We start from the raw sequence: 13,594 nt of genomic DNA on the forward strand, positions 1-13,594 counted from the left end.
GAGCTTTTTACAATACACCTCTTTCTCCTAAGTAGACTGCTTGATCTATCTACTCTTGCCCTACCCTGCAAGCCCACTCTTGCCAGATCTTTTCCATGTCAGTAGAAAGCACAGTTTACCCCAGTTGTTCAGGCCCCAAAACTCTCAGTTATCCTTTTTTCCAGTCCTTTTGTTATCCCCTACCCCCCAGCCAATCAGGGAGCAAGTTACTCTTAACTCTGTCTTCAAAATAGGTCCTGAATACAACCATGTCTCAACCTCTTCTGCTCTTACCATCTGGTCTCCGCCGCCTCATCTCTAACCAGGTCTGCTGGAATACCACAGGACTCCTGTCCCACGACGTTTCATGTGTCCTTAGGGTTAGTTCCTAGCTTCCTCATTGCACATCCAGCCACAGCCACGGTTTAGAATATAAAGAAGATACTGAGTTTAAGATTCTGCCCATTTAAATGTTTGGAGTAAATAAAAGTATAGAGAGTTATTGCTTTTTCTGAAAATAGTCTGGAATTTAGATGGCAGTCCATGACCTCCAAGTTTTATTCTCAGAGCGTTATCATTGCACCCTAAACTTAAAGTGATCTGTTTAGCACAAGGGCAAGAACCACAGACCCAACGTCCCTAAGAGTTCGAGGACATTCTTGGAGAGTCTCTTTGAGGTAAACGTACATATAGGAAGAGGAGAAAATTCCTTAATAGGAGCCTTTATAAAGGCTTAACAATTTTAAGATTTTGTTCCTCTATATTTTTTAAAAATTAACCTCTTTATTGACTGACTTGTAGATTCACATGCATATTTAAAATGTAATTCAAAGAACCCATATACGCTTTACCCATTTCCTCAGTGATAACTTGCAAACGTACATGACGTCACAACCAGGATAATAAAGTGGGTACAGTCCACTGACCGTATTCATACTTTCATTTTCCTTGTATTCATTGGTGGGTGTGTATGTATTTAGTTATATAAGATTTGATCACGTGGAGGTTTGTATATTCACCACCCCAATGCAGATCCATTACCACAAGGATCCTTCCTGTTGCCCTTTTATCAATACAACAACACACCCTTCCCTCCCCACACCCTACCTCGTCACCACCTGTGCCAACCACTGATCTGCTTACAGTTTTTAAAAATTTTGTCATTTCAAAAATACAGCTTTGGGAGATTAACTTTTCTCCTTCACAATAATTCCCTGGAAATCATCTAAGTTATTGTTGTGTATCAGTAGTTCATTCATTTTTACTGCTGAGAAGTGTTCTGTAATATTGATAAACCATGAAAGATATTTTGCTGTCTTCAGTCTTGGGCTATTGTGAATAAAGCTGCCATGAACATTCCTGTACAGAATTTTGTGTAGAGATGGTAAGTTTGCGTTTCTCTGGGATAGAGAGTGAAAGAGTGAAATTGCCATTTCGTATGGTAATTAGATGTTGAATGCTAAACTGGTTTTCAGAGTGGCTGCATCATTTGACCTTCCTAGCCAGCAATGGATGTGATCCTTTCTCCCACATTCTTGCCATTGTTTAATAGTATTACCACTTAAAAATTTTTTTGGCTTTCTGTTAAGTATGTGATGTTATCTCATTGTGGCTTGGACTTGCATTTTGCTAATAGCTGATGATGATGTAGTTTTTCATGTGCTTATTTGCCATCTTTATATTATCTTCAGTGAAACGGCCTTTGCCATGGTTTTCATTTGGTTGTTTTTTAAGTGTTGAATTTTGAGAGTTCTTTTATAGATTGTAGTGCTTTCCAGCGTATATGGTTTGAAAGTAGTTTCCCCAAGTCTGTATATTTTTCTTTTTATCCTCTTCCCATGGGTTTCCACAGAGTAAGTTTTTTATTTTGATGCCCAGTTTTTCACTTTCTTTTTACCAATTGTATTTTTGCTATCAGGGCAAGCCATAGATCCCTAAAATTTTCTAAGTTTTCCTAAAGTTTTTTAAGTTTGCATTTAAGTCTGTGATTCATATTGAGTAGATTCTATATAAGATACGAAATTTAGATTGAAGCTCATTTGTGTTTTTGCCTGTGTAGGTCCAGTTGCTTCAGCCTTGTTTATTGAAAAGGCTGGCCTTCCTCCATTGAATTGCTTTTGCACTTTGGTCAAATCAGTTGGGCATACTTGTGTATCTGTTTTGTTCCATCGAGTTATGTGTGAGTCTTTCTTCCCACTTTATTCTTTTGTCAAGATCAATTTTATTTTAAGCTATGCTAGGGCCTGTCCCTTTCCATGTAAAGTTTAGAATACGCTTATCTATAAGAAACTTTTTTGGAATTTTGCTAGAAATAACATTAAACTAGATGGGAATTTGAGGAGGAATGATCTCTTTACTGTGTTGATTTTTCCAAACAATGAACACAGTATGTTTTTCAAGTTTTCTTTGATTTCTTTCATCATTTAAAAAATGTTATCTAGTTATCTATTTTGGCTACACTGGGTCTTTACTGTGGTGTGCAGCCTCCCTAGTTACAGCTCGAGGGCTCTCTCTAGTTGCAGGGTGCTAGCTTCATTGCCCTGGGGCATGTGGGATTTTAGTTCCCCAACCAGGATTAGACCTGAGTCCCCTGCATTGGAAGGTGGATTCTTAACCACTGGACCACCAGGGAAGTCCCATCACCAACTTTTTGATAGAGAAAAAAATTTATTTTATCTATGTTTTTGTTAGAGTATAGTTATTCATCTACTTTTTATAATTTTCAGTGTGCAGATCCTCTACATGTTTGCCAAGTATATGCAGGAGCATTTAATTTTCATTGGCATAACTGTAAATGGTATTATTTTAAATTTTTGTAAAACAAATGTTCAGTGTTTTTATATAGGTCTGCCTCTAATTTTATGTTTTCTTCTTTTATCCTGTGACCCTACTGAACTTGCTTATGAGTTCCAGGAAGGCGTTTTTTGGTAAATTCTTGGGGTTTTTATACATAGTCACATGATCTACAGTGCTTTTTATTTCTTTATTTATTTGTTGCCTTGTTGCAGTAGGTCCAACTTCTGGTACAATGTTGAATACGAATGGTGAGAGCAAACATCCTTGCCTTCTCAGTTTTATCATGGAAACGTTATGTCTTTCACTTTTACATGTGATGTTCGTGCAGGGGTTTTTATTGATACTTTATCAGGTTGATAATAATTCCTAACTTTCCTAGGGTTTTATTTATTTATTTTTGGCTGTGCTGGGTCTTCATTGCAGCACTCGGGATCTTTTTAGTTGAAGTGTGTGAACTCTTAGTTGTGGCATACAAATTCTTCGTTGCATCCTTTCGGTATCTAGTTCCCTGACCAGGAATTGAACCTGGGCCGCTTGTATTGGGAATGTGGAGTCTTAGCCACTGGTCCACCAGGGAAGTCTCTCTTGAGTTTTTTTTATCGTTAATGGATGTAGGGTTTGTCAAATACTTTTCTGTGTCAGTCAATGGGATTATGATCTTTCAAAGCTCGTTGATATATGGTGGGTTATGTTGGTTGATTTCAAATATGGAAATCCTACTTGATCATGGTATATAATGCTTACATACTGTTACATTCAGCTTGCCAATATTTTGTTGAGGATTTTCATGTTGAAGTTCATGGGAGATGTTAGTCTGTAGTTTTCCTTCTGAGTACTGTCTTTGTGTGATTTTGTTACCAGGGTAATTACTGGCCTTATGAAATGATTTGGGTAATAGTTCTTGTTTTCTGGAAGAGATGATATAAAAGTGGTGTTAATTGTATAGATATTTGTAGAATGCTCCAGTAACACTATATGAATCTGGAGATGTCTGTTTTGGCAGCTTTTTAATTATGAGTTCAAGTTTTAATTTTCAGAGTGCTGTTCAGATTATCTATTTCACACTGGTTGAATTCTGGTAGTTTGTAGATTTTGAGAAATTTACCCATTTCCCCCTAACTTTTAACATTTGTGAACATAAGTTGCTGATAGTATTCCCTTATTATCTCTTTAATTGCTGCAGAACGTGTAGTGATAGACCCAGTTCCTTCCTGATATGGATGGTTTGCATCTTCTTTCATTTTGCCTAAGTTAATACAGGTTTATCAGTTCTATTAATTTTTTGAGGAGCAAGTTTTTTGTTTAATTTTTGCTGTGATCTTTATTATTCCTTCAATTTTTATTTTCCTTTTATTCTAGTTTCTTGAGGTAGAAACGTAGATTATTTATTTGAGAGCTTTCCTCTTTTCTGTTGTGTGCCTTTAGGGCTATACATTTTCCTCTGAGCATTCCTATAGCTGCATTCCACATATTTTGATTATATTATATAATTTCATTTTCATTTAAGTATGTATTTTTAAATTTCCCTTGAGACTTTCTCTTTGAATCATGGATTATTAAGAAGTATATTTCCATTTCTCCCCATATATTTAAAAATTTTCTGTTGCCTTTCTGGTCTTGATTACCAATCTGATTCCATTTTTGTCAGATTGCTTTTTCTCATTCAAGTTGTGGGTTTTTTTTTTTTTTTTTTTTTGGTTCTGGGTGTGCTGTGTGATTTGTTTTTTTGTATCCTGATCATTTTGTCTATTATGTTAGGAGAGTCTGAGTCCTATTTAAATATTTTAATGGGCAGTCACTCTGTTTTAGTTTAGCATGTAAGTTCTTTTCTACTTTGTGGAATATGTGTCTAGTGACAGCTTAATTTTCAGAGCCTTTATGGTATTATTTTGGTCTCCTCGATTTATGTGGTACTGCTGGGATTCCCATGTGCTCCTGCTCATGCTGCCAGAGAGTGAGGAATGAGGAAGATCTTTACTTAGGCTAGAGTGTCTCTCAGTGGGAATCTCTGACCCGTAGGGATGAAGAGGCTTCCTGGGGCCGGCTGCTAGTGGCTGGTTAGCTAGGTCCATCTTGCTAGTTCTGCATGACAAATCTGATGTCTCCGATTGGAGTTCTGATGTTGTCAGACAGTTTCCCGTTTCCGATTGCGGATGGACTGAGCCTATTCAGGTAGCCTTCTGTTGCTCAGTTGAGATTTGGAAAACACGAGATCTGGATTGCCTACATTTTTGGATGTGGAGATGTAAGATACCTACTGTGTTACTCTTCTAGTCCTGGAGTCCCAAACCATTTTGCCTTCCTCTTACCACTTTATAGAATTCTCTCTTCATTGTATCTTGCATTCTTAAATGGATTTGTAGTTGTGCCCAGAAAGGAAGACCAGGGAAAAATGGGTCTGTGCCATTTTGTCCAGATTGGACCAAAAATCCCTTGTTCCTGTATTTTTAAAAAGCTGTCAGCATTGATTTTTCTTCCATGCCGACAGTTTTCTTGTTCTGGGAAACAGATGGCTGATTCTTCTGTTTATTCCAACAGGGTTAAAGCTCACAAATGACACTGGAAATGACCCACCTGTATCTCTTCCTACATTAGAGATACAACCATCAGGATGCGAAGTATTAGGAAAGGCCACAATGAAAGATGCTGAGACAACAGTGGGCAAGGAAAATCACGGTGATACATGCAGGGTACGGAAACGACCTCGCAGTCCCGAAGCCCCAGCTCTCTGGTGACGAACTGCACTGAAACTCTCAAAACGGGCCCTTTCCATGAAACTCGAGGAAATTATCTGAGTGCAGCCAACCTGTTGTTTCACTTTAGCCGAAGGAGGGAGCAGAAGGAAGAAATTCTTCATTAGAAACATGAATGATTGACCCTGACCGAAAAGGTAGGAGGCCAGAGGTTGGACTTGCGGGCTGGAGGGAGGCTGTTGCCATGGCATCTAGATATCCAGCCCCTGGGCGGCTTGGGGGAGGAAGGGACCCGTGGAAGCCAGCCTGGAAAGCTGCCGAGCCGAGAGCAGGCAAGGCAGGGTGCACACAGACCCTCTGGACAACCTTGTCATATTTACAACTTGGGGACGAGAGGCGACTTCCTGGGCATCTCCGAGGATCAGCCCATCACCTCGGCCCATGGCCCCAGTAGTGTCACCTGAACACGGGGGAATGGAGGGAAATGGCCCTGGAGAGGCCCTGAGAAAGCCCTAGAAGAGAGCGGATGCTGGCCCCCTTGTCCTCCACCCCTCGAGAGGCAGCCTGGACGGATGGTTGTGTTCTTGGCCCAAGCCCAGGTCTGTCTCTTTTTCAGCCCTTCACAAGACTTCCTCCTGGCGGGTCTCTGGGACTGCTCTCTGCCTGCTCCTGCTGTCTCTCTTGCTCCTCTCCACCCTCCAAAGCTTTGCATCAGGGGACAGGGAAGAGTGGGAAAGACGTGTTCCTCCCAGCCCTGCCCCATCTCAGCCACGCTCCCTCCACCTCCTACCAGTACCCTCCTGGTGCCACAGAATGCGCTGCTCCAGTCCTGGACAGCCTCCAGCAGCCCCTGTGTCCCAAAGTATTTGGGAAAGTGGGGGTCCCCTTGAGTGGAGGGCGGCTGTCAGGCCGGAGTGGGAGAGCAGATGGAGAAGAGGCTTGTAGGGTAGGCAACAACTGGGGAGACGGGGACATCTCTGGGTGAAGAGGCAACTCTCAAGTCCCCATGATTTTCTTGCAGGAACTGGTTTTATAGAAGGTGAACCGCCCCTTCCGTGGTCTTGTCCAGAGAGTCAAATCCCTGCCTGGGGCACCCCTGACCCTAGAGTTGCCTGGGGAGCACCCAAGAGAAGAGCCTGACCCCTCGAGGAGAGGCAGGCCTTTCCAGGTGGAGAGCCCGAGGGAAGGGGTGGCCTGGTGATCCAGTACTGGCATGGGGAAGGAAGGATGAAGCTAGAGACACTCCGGTGGAGCAGGTTCTCCCCACCTGCTGGGCTCTGGGAAGGGAGACATTTGCCCTTGTCACATAGATCAGAAGTGGGGGAGCTGAACCTGCCTCTGGGTCTTCACTGCCTACCTGCCCCCCAGTCTCTGGGAGACCTGGCACAGTGGGATGGGGGAGGGGAGCACAGGCTCCCAAGAGATCTAGAGAGAGAGAGAGGCCCGTGGCAGGGAAGGTGAGAGCAAGTCACAGGCAAGAACTGGGGGACAGTCTGAGCTGATATGGTCACAGGAGAGATGAGTCCCAGAACCCCCTGGGGAGCAAGGTCCTTACACACAAACCTCCCCACCCCAACCCAAGCCCCATGCAAGGCTTAACCAGGGGTTCCTTGGTGTTGAGTGGCACAGGCCTCTCAGTTTGGGTGGGGGTGTTGGCTGGCTCCTGGGGCTGAGTGTAATAGGAGGGAAGGGATACAATTGGGTGGGGTGGAGCTGAGACCCACGCATGACCCCATGTCTCTGTCTCCAGGCTGCCCCTCCTGCTAGGATCACACAGGAGCATCTGCTCTGGATGGGCCTGCAGCGGTCCTGGCTGTGCTGCTGACTGGTGCACCAGGAGCGGCACTGAGGGGAGCCGGGAGAGGCCCTGGCCCTCACCCCCATCCCATATCCACATCTGCCCCCTCACTGATTGCTCGTGGTCCTGGTCCTCAGTTCCTGGGACTAAGAACCACAGCAGCCTGGTTGCCCCTGGGACACAGGGGCTGAGCCTCACACCATGTGCCCTTCTCAGCCACCCAGGGCCCGGCTGAAGAGCTCTGCCTGCCTCACCCCGAGGCCTGAGGCTGCATCCGGGCTACCACATGCCCCCCGCAGATTCCCACAGATGGAAGGGCGCTGATGGCTTCCTCCCTTGTGCCAAGTTGCCTGGAAACCCCTGGTCCTGGTGGCCCCTCCTCCACCCCAACTGTGTCCCTCTAGGACCACTTCCGGGAGACTGCCAGCCTTTGGACTGCATCCCTGGAGTTCTGAGAGACTGTGACATGTGCTGCAGGGGAGGAGAGGAGCAGAGGACCAGGGGCCTCCTTGGGGCTGATGTGTAAATGTGCCCTTTTCAAGTTTGGATCTCACGCTCTGGGTGACTGGATGTCCAGCCGCAGCCTCTTCCTGGGCCAGCCTGAGAGGACCTGGGGAGGGCACTAGGGAGGGTCTTTACTTAATATGTGCGTGCCTGTGTGTGAATGGGTGTGTGAGTGCGCATGTTGAGTGCATGTGTGAGTGTGGGGATGTGTGTGTGAATTTGCATGTTCATTCATGAGGGCTTGAGTGTGTGAGCGTGGGGATGTGTGTGTGGGTGTATGTGGATGAGTGTATGGGTATGAGTGCAGATGAATGCACGGATGTGTGTGTGTGAAGGTACGGGTGTGAGTGTGTGTGCGGGTATGAATATACATGTCACTGTGCATGTGTGAATGTGTGTGTGTGAGTGTTTATGCACACATGAGTGGCTGTGGGTTCCAGAAGGTGCTGAGCTGTTTAGTGGGTGTGCTCTGGGGGACGGGCATCCTGTCTTCCCCAGGCTCCCAGCTCTGTTGGAGCTGCCTGGGCCCTGGGAGGCCGCTTCCTAAAGTGGAGAAAGTGTGTTGGAGATTCAGGGGCCCCAGGCTCAGAGACCCATCATCACCTGCAGAGAATCCCCCCTCCCCATGGGGCTCTGGCTGGGGCTGTCCGCCCCCAAAGGTATTGGCTGTGGGAGGGGCGGGGACACGTCCTCAGCACATGCTCCTGCCACTATTTTTCTTACCATTTTGATCTTGAGTAGTTTGCTGCTGCTGCTGCTCTCCCACCTCTTCCTCATCTCCTCACTAGGCCTCTGCTGCTCTCCTCTGTATGTACTTTATTTATTTAAATTGCAATCTCTTTTTCAGGCAGTGGAGGTTCTACGCCATCACCAACTTGAATAAGACAGCTTTCCCTTTTCTGTGTGTGATGAACTCTCCACCAGTCAGCGCAGTCTGGTCAGAGAAATGTTCTTGTTTTCAGTGTTGTCAAATCTTGTGTCTATCTAAGTTAATAAAAAAATTATTTGAGTTCAATAAAAAAAAAACACAGAGGCCTCTTGTTTCTGGTGTGGTGCCCCCTTGGAGGAGAGGGTCTGTTGGTGAGCTCACCCGACTCTGGTGGCCAGAAGCTGGGGGAGGGGAGCATCCTGAGGGCTATAATTGGGTGGGGTCATGGCAGGAAACCAGTGAATGTTATACTTCATATTAAGAGAACAAAGGGGTAATACATAATCATTCCAAAAGATTTAAAACATGGATTTGGTGAAATTCAATACCCATTCATGATTTTAACATCTTTTAAGAACACTGAAATTGTTAGGAACTCATTCTTCTGGCAAATAGTCTATAAAAAACCTCAGTGTGCATAATATTTAATGGTGAAAGAATGTTCCTAATATTGGGAACAATGCATGGTGTCTACTCTTGCCATTTCTATTCATCATTGTAGTGGAAGCTTGAGCAAATGGAATAAGCCCCCTACCCTGACAAATCCATCCGAATTGGAAAGGAAGAAATAAAGCTTTATTTATTCACAGATCATCCTGTATGGAGAAAATAACAAAGCACAGACACAAAAAAGCCACTAGACCCATAAACAAATTTAGCAAGGCCAACAGGACACAATATCAACATCAAAATATCGCTTATACTTGTACATACTAGCACAAAAAATTCCAAAAATGAAATTAAGAAAGCAACTGGATACGTAATAGCCTTCAAAAGAATAAAACATTAGGGATAAATCCCATAAAAAATGAATAAGACCTGCAAACTAAAACTTAAAACATTATAAGACATAGCTGAGAAAATTTAAACTTAGTAAAGATAGTTCATGGATTGGGAGACTCAATATGGCAACCTTCCCCAAGATTTAGCACAATATCTATCAAAATCTCAGCTGAATTTCCTGTGGAAATTGACAAGCTGATCTTAAAATATATGCGGAATATACATTTATATCACCTTAAATAGCCAAAACATTTTGAAAAAGGAAAACAGTTGAAGGATTTATCATACCTATTCCAGAAGTCATAAAGCCACAGTAATCAAAACAGTATGAATCTTGTACAAAGATAGTCACGTAGATCAGTGGAACAGATTGAGAAAGTATGAACAAATCCTTAAATTTATGATGAGATGGGTCTTCTATTATGGCAAAATACACAACAAATGTCGCCATTTTAACCATTTTAAAGTACCAAATTCAGTAGCATGAAGTACATCCCCAATATGTAACCATCACCATTATCTAATTCTAGAATATTTCCATCACCACAGATGAGAACACCATGTGCATTGTCAGTCTTCATTACCTCCCTACCCTACTCCTTGGCAAATACAAATATGCTTTCTGTCTCTATGTATATACTTTTTATGGGTATTTCATACAAATGGAATCATATGATATGTAACCTTTTATACCTGGCTTCTTAGTGTAATATTTTGTAGTTCATTCACATTATCTGTAGTTCGTTCACATTATTGTATGTTTCTTTTAATGGGAGAATAATATTCCATTTTATGGATATATGACATTTTATTTATCCAGTCATATGTTTGTGGACATTTGTGTTGTTTCTACCTTTTTGCCATTGTGAATAGGGTTACTATGGACATTCAAGTACAGGTTTTGTTTGAACACCTGATTTCAATTTTGGGGGTCCACAACTAGGAGTAGAATTGCTGGATAACATGTTAATTCTATGTTTAACTAATGGAAGAACTCACCAAACTGTTTTACATAGAGGCTGCACCATTTACAGTCCCACTTAGTAATGTATGATGATTCCACACTCTCCAACAGTTGTTATTTTTCTTTTCTAATTTACGGTTATCCTAGTATGTGTGAAGCAATTTTCATGTGCATTTCCCTAAGGCTAATGATGTGAAATTGGACTTCCTGGTGGTTCAGACAGTAAAGAATCTGCCTGCAGTGCAGGAGACCAGGGTTTGATCCCTAGGTTGGGAAGATCCCCCGGAGAAAGTAATGGCTACCCACTCCGGTATTCTTGCCTGGAGAATTTCATGGACAGAGGAGCCTGGTGGGCTACAGTCCCTGGAATTGCAAAAGAGTTGGACATGACTGAGCAGCTGACACTTTCAACTTTCAATGACGTGGAGCATCTGTTCATTTGTTTGGTAGCCATTTATATGTTTTCTTTGCAGAAATACTAGTACTTTGGGATAAATTTGACAAAATTTCTGGAAGACCTGTACACTGAAAATTACAGAAGGAATTAAATACTACAAACATAAATTGATATCTCATGCTCACAGATTTGAACACTCAATATTGCTGGATGGGAGCTCTAGAAAACTGGCCTATAGATTCAATGCATTCCCAATGAAGCAACAGTAGGACTTTGAAGATAAACTGACAAAGTGATTCCACCTTTCCATAGAAATACAAAAGGCTAAGGAGAGCCAAAATTTTTGAAAAAGAACAAAGATGCAGGATTTATACTACTTCATTTCAAAACTTGATATAGATCAACAATAATTCAGTGTGATCTTGGTATAAAGATAGATTTACAGATCAATGGATGAGAACAGAGTTCACAATATACTCAAAACTATATGGACGATTGCCTTTTTTTAATTTATTTTAATTGGAAGCTAATTAAGAGGTGGATGAAACTATTATACAGAGTGAAGTAAGTCAGAAAGACTATTGCCTTCTGACTGAGATGTAAATGCAGTACAACAGAGAAAAATAACATTTTCAGCAAAATACTGGAAACATTGGAAAAGCACATCTTTAAAAACAAAAAAACTCACATAACATACAAAAATTAACTAGATATAATGAGACAAAACCAAAATACATGCCACCTGCAAAGTAGTGCAGTACTGAGAAGCACTACTCCCTGGAAGCTTGAGGGCCAAGAGGTTGACGTAAGTGAACTGTGTTGTACAAACAAACTAAGGAAGATTCATAATGATGCACCCAAAGCTACACAACTAGTGGGTGGGAGATGCAAGGTAGCAGCCAGGTTTCCTGACTTTCGGCTTAGGCTTTTCTGCACTATTCTGGTCAGTTGCACCCTGTGGCAGATTCCCTCTGATCCCAGAGGACAAGTTCATGCCTTGTTTCTGGGACAAAGCCCCTGTCATGTGTCCTTGCATCTAAATCCATGACTTGTGGGACTTCCCTGGAGGTCCAGTAGTTAAGATTTCAGCCTCGGGGGCTCCCCAGGTGGTTCACTGGTTGAGACTCAGCCTGCCAGTGCATGACACGTGGCTTCGATCCCTGGTCCGGGAAGATTCCACTTTGCACGGAGTAACGAAGCTGGGCTCCACAACTGTGGAAGCCCTGGTGCCCTAGGTCCTGTGCTCTGAAACGAGAAGTCAGGGCAATGAGAAGTCTGAACGCTGCAAAAAAGAGTATCCCTGGCTCACCGCAGCTAGAGAAAGGCCCACCACAGCAACAAAGACCCAGCTGCTGCTGCTAAGTCGCTTCAGTCGTGTCCGACTCTGTGCAACCCCATAGACAGCCTCCCTGTCCCTGGGATTCTTCAGGCAAGAACACTGGAGTGGGTTGCCATTTCCTCCTCCAATGCATGAAAGTAAAAAGTGAAAGTGAAGTCGCTCAGTCATGTCCGACTCTTAGCGACCCCATGGACTGCAGCCCACCAGGCTCCTCCATCCATGGGATTCTCCAGGCAAGAGTACTGGAGTGGGGTGCCATTGCCTTCTCCAAAGACCCAGCACAGCCAAAGTAAATATATAAATAAAAAATTATAAAGAACCTATGAACTGATTATGTGGTTCTGATATCCATGTTAGTGGAGCATCACCATCTGCTGGTTGATTCCTTGAACTATATCAGAAAGCCCTTGGGGTGTTGTGTTGCCAAAGGCTTCACCACAGACACAGTCACTGCTGCACAGCCAGTTTTGATAAGGTCAAGAGAAGAAAGAGAAGATAGCTTTTGGGGCACAGGAAGGGAGGGGGGGTGTGGTGGATGTCAACGTGAGGCTACAGAATCTTGTATAACTCGAAAATATATTTGAGCAGCGTCTTCTACTTGTGGATTCTTTGAACTGCATCAGAAAGGTCCAGGGGAGATGTGTTCCTAAGGCCTCAACAACAGGAACAGTCATCTGAGAAGAGTCAGTTTTGATAAGGGCAAGAGGAGAAAGAGAAGTCAGGTCTTGGGGCACAGCATAGGAGTGGGAGGAGCGGATGTCAATGTGAGGCCGTAGAGCCTAGTGTAACTCAATAACCTACCATCTGCTGGTGGATCTCATGAACTACATCAGAAAGCCCTGGCGATGTGTTGGCCACTCATTTTACATCAATCAATGAACACTGACCAAGGGGAACATTGACCACGTGGAAGCAGTCTATCCTCCAGGATAAATCTTTGTTACTGATCAGCTTGATTCAGAGCTGATCAGACGAGCTCCACAGTCTCAGGACCTCAAAAGGCAAGGCACTGGCTGAAGCTTGCAAGGGCATGATGACTAAAGTTCTGCCTCTGACCTTCCATCCACACCAGCAGTGAGAGCCCTTAAGCCACTTCTGTAGTATATGCTTGCTTGCTACTCAAAGTGTGGTCTAGGGACCAGCAGCATTAGCATCACCTGGGAATTTCTGACTCTGAGGCCTCCATCACAGGCCTATTGAACCAGGACTTGCACTTTCATAATATGCCTGGTGATTCCATGCACATTAAAGTTTGAGAAGCACTACGCCCTGGTAGCTTGAGGACCGAGAGGTTAACGTAAGTGAACTGTATTTTAAGTGAGTTTAAGGCAAAACTAATACAATTATGTAAAGTTTAAAAATAAAATAAAATTTAAAGACTCACAATGATCTACAAAAGCCACAGAACTAGGG

The 13,594-nt window shown here is 43.4% G+C and overlaps 1 long non-coding RNA gene across 3 annotated transcripts; it reads left to right on the top strand.

Moving 5' to 3' along the window:
- The first annotated feature begins 4,084 nt into the window (after positions 1–4,084).
- LOC113889116 lies at positions 4,085–8,803 on the top strand. 3 transcript variants are annotated; one of them, XR_003510151.1, is made up of 3 exons: positions 4,088–6,067; positions 6,490–8,429; positions 8,618–8,803. It is a non-coding gene; the product is annotated as an uncharacterized LOC113889116 (long non-coding RNA). The 3 variants fall into 3 exon arrangements; XR_003510149.1 differs by having other exon boundaries at positions 4,085–8,429; XR_003510150.1 differs by lacking the exon at positions 6,490–8,429 and having other exon boundaries at positions 4,494–5,665; positions 8,618–8,763.
- The last annotated feature ends 4,791 nt before the right edge of the window (positions 8,804–13,594 follow it).

The sequence above is a fragment of the Bos indicus x Bos taurus genome, unplaced genomic scaffold (genome assembly GCF_003369695.1).
Source record: "Bos indicus x Bos taurus breed Angus x Brahman F1 hybrid unplaced genomic scaffold, Bos_hybrid_MaternalHap_v2.0 tig00003528_arrow_arrow_obj, whole genome shotgun sequence".
NCBI classification, from domain to species: Eukaryota; Metazoa; Chordata; class Mammalia; order Artiodactyla; family Bovidae; genus Bos; species Bos indicus x Bos taurus.